Source organism: Charadrius vociferus, unplaced genomic scaffold, assembly GCF_000708025.1.
Source record: "Charadrius vociferus isolate BGI_N301 unplaced genomic scaffold, ASM70802v2 scaffold282, whole genome shotgun sequence".
NCBI classification, from domain to species: domain Eukaryota; kingdom Metazoa; phylum Chordata; class Aves; order Charadriiformes; family Charadriidae; genus Charadrius; species Charadrius vociferus.
This window is the reverse complement of record NW_009647731.1, coordinates 1,796,623-1,801,744: the sequence shown is the minus strand read 5'-3', so window position 1 is coordinate 1,801,744 and position 5,122 is coordinate 1,796,623. Positions and strand designations below refer to the sequence as shown.

General features: G+C 40.8%; 1 protein-coding gene across 1 annotated transcript in view; it reads left to right on the top strand.

Moving 5' to 3' along the window:
* The window catches only part of NT5C2 (5'-nucleotidase, cytosolic II), a 40,753-nt gene that overhangs the window by 5,223 nt on the left and 30,408 nt on the right, over window positions 1-5,122 (top strand). The window lies entirely within an intron of this gene.

Here is a 5,122-nt window from a genome sequence, read left to right as displayed (position 1 = left end):
TGCTTCTGGATACAGCCTCATCAGACTTCTAAGTTCCAGTCAAAACCTGATTTTCCAGTTTTATGTCACTATAATTGTGCAAGGACAGTTAGTATTGTGAAATTGCAGGGCATTATTTTGGAAATCTAACTAGAAGTGGCCAGGAAATTTTGGTGCCCTTCTTCTGTCTCCCCTATCTGATACTGTTTCGTCTGCTTAAAGTCATCTTGAGCCCAAACACTATCTCTGAATACAATTACAAACATACTGACCTGTCAGAATATTCCTCTTCGGTTGAAGAAGGAATAAAGTGGAACTCTGAAAATTTATCATTGTAAAAAAAGACCAAAATAGCATGATAAATAATAATGGTGATTACCTGCCTAAAGAGGGAAGGTTCAGCAAAAGAATGATTACATTTGTTTTAGTAGTGTAAAGCAGTTTATTTCATATGCCCTCTAAGACAGGTAGCAACACCCAAAGACAAGACATTTTGATATATGTTAGTATCTTCTTGAGGTTGCTCCCATGATTTGTGCCAGATACGTAAGGTCAGTGAGGGATTCATCTGAGTTCACTGCTGGTGGTGGAAGTCACCTGTAACCAGAACTATAATGTCATGTCGTGAGACATCTCCCCCAACCACACAACATTGGGGGACTAGCAAGCGATACTAAGAACATCCAGTTGTCTTAAGAGTATTGGGATTTTTTTTTCATTATTAGCACTTTCAAAGAGGCTGTGGGGAACTTGGACATGGGAAGCTATTAAAAGCTAATCTATTTAGTTCCCTCTTACTTCTTTTTAACTCTTCTAGCTTACGAAAACATGGAAGTTGTCCATTAAGTGAAGATTAACCAAAGTGCCTAAACTTTGAGGAAACAGGAATCTGAGCCTTCTGGCTAGTCAGTCCCTGTTTCGTGGCTGGCTGGAGCCCAACTGTCCACCGCAGTCTTTTTTAAACACACATGTAGGTCATGCTTAGCCAGCTCCCACTGTATTTGCTGTTCTACTCAGCACTGTTGCAAGTTTCTTTGTATTTATTTAATTTCTGGTGAAACATACTGTTCTGACAAAGAATGCTTCTTGCTGCAAGGTATTTCTAGACACATTTGGAAAATCGTTATAAAAGTGCTCCGTTCCAGAAACCTCGCCTCACATTGTTCATTTTAATTTTCTCGCTGTGAGGAGTTGTGAGCCATGTGCCAAGTTCCTCCTTAGTTGTATAATTCTGTGCATTTTGTTTATTTTGTTGGTCATATTACAATAATATTATACATGCAAATTTCATTCAGGGCACAGAATGAAGTTTTTGAGATTTTGCACAAATAAAATAAAAACATTTCTCCCTCTCTTCATTTGCTCCTCTCCTGTGTTACTCGAGAAGAGCTGGGATTTAGGTTCCTGCCTTGGAATTGATTGACAACAACAGTAACAAAACCAAGATCAGTTCTCTTGTAAAAATACAAAGGACTGTGAATTGCAGTTTTGAGGATATCAGGGCTCTCTGTGACTGCCTTTATGCATGCTCAGCAGTTCCTTCCTGCTTGTAATACAACACATTTTTCTCTTATCCAGCACAATTAATTCGTAGAGCTCAAAAAGAAAATAAATATTGTCATCACTGAGAGCCTTCTGCTGTGGCCAAGCTGCAGGGTTTAATCTTGGAGGAAGAACTCATTAGGGAGGAAATGTGCTTCATGGTTTCCCTTAAACAGCTCCTCAAGTCCATTTTTCTAAAGGTGTGGATCTGTGCCAGGCTAAGCCAGCCCAAGTCCAGGCTGCTGCCTCCCCAGTCCCAGCTGTGCCATTTGCTGGCTCAGGGAGCTGATGGGGCTGGAGATGGTCCCTCAACCAGCTTCCCCTCAAGCACTGACACCTTGGACTGCTCCATCCAAACTGCACAGAGAATGCAAAACCATGGCAGATTCACAGGGATATTCCTCAAAGCAGAAATGCAAAACTTGGTTTTTCATCTGGAAGGAAGGAAGAAGGCAGGAGAAAGGCAATGTCCTATTTAAGGAGATGCTCTGGTTGCAGACAGGTGTGGAGCTGGGGCGTTGGGTTTAGGCAACACCCGCCTCTGCCCCTCAGCACAAGGAATGGAGAGGGTGTTCTCATGCTGTGCCTGCAATTTAATTTGTCTTACTGCCCGGTGCTATTAAGTTTTTAGATCAGCTTAATTTTTAACTCCAGTGCTCCTAGTTAGAATGATTATTTTCTGAATGGAAAAAAACAAAATCAGGGGAAGGGAGAGAGTGATTTCTTTTGATTCTGGCAAGTGGAAAAATTATTCTGGATTAAAACTTCCTTGCCTAAAAATATTGGGTGATTTTAGTTTTTCTGTTATTCTGACTTTGTCTCGACTGTTTGTAATCTGGAAGCTTTTTTGATTTTTGTTTATCTAGATGAGCTGTAAAAAGCTTGTAATCTCATCTTTTCCTTTAGAGACCAGAAGATCTTTTCTCTCAGGTAGTTAGAGTTCTTAGAGTCTTAGTGTTGGTTTTGCTTTATAGTTATTAAAAACAACTCTTGTCATTTCTCTATACCATGTCTTCTGTGGAGACGTTACATTTTCGTAGCCAATGGACACATTTATCAGTGTTCTTGGAATCAGGCTGAACGTACCTTCAATTTGGATCTGAGCACAGCTTTGAAACAGGCTAAGTCCGCAGCTTCTGAGAAGCACCTGGCTCTTCCCAGAAACTGTCGTGGTGATTTAATCTCAACTTTTATCTTTAGTTTCTGGGATACTGCAGATATTTACTACTTTGAGTAAAACCCTGGAATTAAGCTGGCAGCTTCTGGGAGTAAATATTTGTAAGTATCTACTTAGCCCCTTGTATCTAGGGGGGTACTGTGCATGGGAGATGTCTTCCTTTATCAGGATTTAAAGTTGAGGTCCTGATTGCCTACAAAATAACCCAATATCTGGCTGTGCTTTCACAAGAGAAGTGAAATTGGTTCAGTATTCTTTTGCTACTGTTTAGTCTGCCATTTAATCTGCCAAGGCATATCCAAGTTTAATTGATTAAAGTGTTCTCATTTCCTGTCCTGAACATGTTGTGTAATAACCTTCTTTAGCTTTTTTAAATATTTGCTCTGTTTCACTCCGGCACTGGTGGGTGAAGTAATTGCCACGTCAAATCACTCGGTAGGATGCCTTGAAATCTGCCAGGTCCTGTGCACTGTTGGGGCATGATTAGACCCTGTCACGTATGGTTTCTAGGTCATAGGCAATATTTACGAGTTGATGGGGAAAGAGAGATCTTCACCAGCTGTTACCAAGGGGGGGCTGGTATAGTAATTTTCATGTTTTAGTCATAAGATTTATTTTGGAACAAAAATATGCTAATAGATGTTGTTCGTTTCATTGCGTTCAGTAAATTTTTCCAGATCTTCAGTATCAACGTGAGGTGGTTTGGGTTTTTTTTTTTTTTAAGTCTTGGTGTTCAGCTTGTAAATACTCTGAAAGCAAGGGATGAAAAAAATGTCAGAGGCTTAGAGATCTTTCCGTGGTTTTTGGTCAGTTTGGTGTCGTCATCATCTAAACATAGGCAGGCTGGACTGGAAGAGATCTCTTGGGTCACAGCTCCCTTGTTTTCGCCTTTCACAGGCACTGGCGTATTACCCTTTTTATAAGCGCATTCAGCTTCGTCTTAGTGCTTGGTTTTTGTCTGTTCCCAAATGTTGCAATTCTGAAACACTCTTTTGAGCTTCTTTAAATTTCCCTTCCTATTCCTGTCCTGTTCAGAAGGATGGAAAACTATGCTCCGGGGGCTAAGCCTAAAGTCAAGGACAAAATTGGATTCCGCAGGTTGGACAAAATACGGGTTACTAGTGTTTCCCAGAGATACGTTATTTATTCCTTCTTAAAGCTCTCCACTTTCAGAAACAAACAGCACAAACACAGGATCAGAAATCTTATGCTTGAATTAGCTAATAAATAATGCTTCCTGGCCTCAGCAGCAACAGAATATAATCATCTTCATTATACAAAGTATGAGACTGTCTTTAGTACCAAGCAGCATTTCATATTGACCTTTTGAAAATCAGATCTATCTCAATGTTAAAAGACAAACACAGATTCAAACTGCAGATTTGGATAATTCGCTCTACCTACTGAAAAGGCAGCTATTTCAGGAGTGAATTTTAGTGATTTACAATCCCATCTCGTATTTCCAAAGGGCATTTCTTTACCAGTTTTCAGGGTTTTTTTCTCATCACTTTGTCTTGTTTAGGTAATACATAAATCTATCAGAAAAGAGCGTCATCTAGAACTCTGAGGCCCCTTGGTGACAAGCCCCATTGTCAAAGGCAGGCACTTTGCCAGGAAACTGTGACTCCCAGAGAGAGTGTGCAAGGTTAGGGGGAAAGTATACTATTGCCAGAGAAACTGTATTCCAAGTGGATTTGTGTGGAACAACAACAATATCCAGTGACTGGTTAAATTAGCCACAGATGTGTTTTCTAGAACACTGTCCAAGAAGATATACAGTACTTTAAGTCTTGGTTCAGACATAATGATCTTCTGAAGTCAAATCAGATCCAAGCAAAATTGCATTGGTACTAGGGAAGCTTTAAAGGAATTGTGTAATATGATTCAGACAAGTAGATGAATCAGACTGCTGCGAACTAAACAAGGAGCACATCGGTGAGAGATGAGGTAAGACGACTTGCATAGAAGTGTGATAGTTTGATGTTAGCAGTTTGCTGTTAAAATTCGAGCTGTGGCAGGTTAACACGGGCAGTTAAACAGACACGTTATGCCGGCCACCTGCCCAGAACGTGCGTGTGGAGCAGAATCTCCCAGTGGCTTCTTTCAGCTTTTCAGAACGTACGAGTGCTTGGTTTTGCACTTGCCGTCTCCATTGCTGTATTGCTGTCCCTGCGCCACTCCTCCTACACGGCAGCGCTGCCGATCTCAGTTTTTAAGAGGATAATTACTCTGCTGAGGGCAATGCACTTATTAAATATTTGGAGAATTTTCACGTACTGAAATCAGAATACAGGTGAAGGCTCTACGACTTTTCTCATACAGGAGAATTTTGTCTCGGCACCACAGCTCAAGCAGTACGTGGGATTTCTGTCTGAGATCAGTGTTGAGAAGCTCAGCCTCCATCCCGCAGCTGAGCTCTAACTC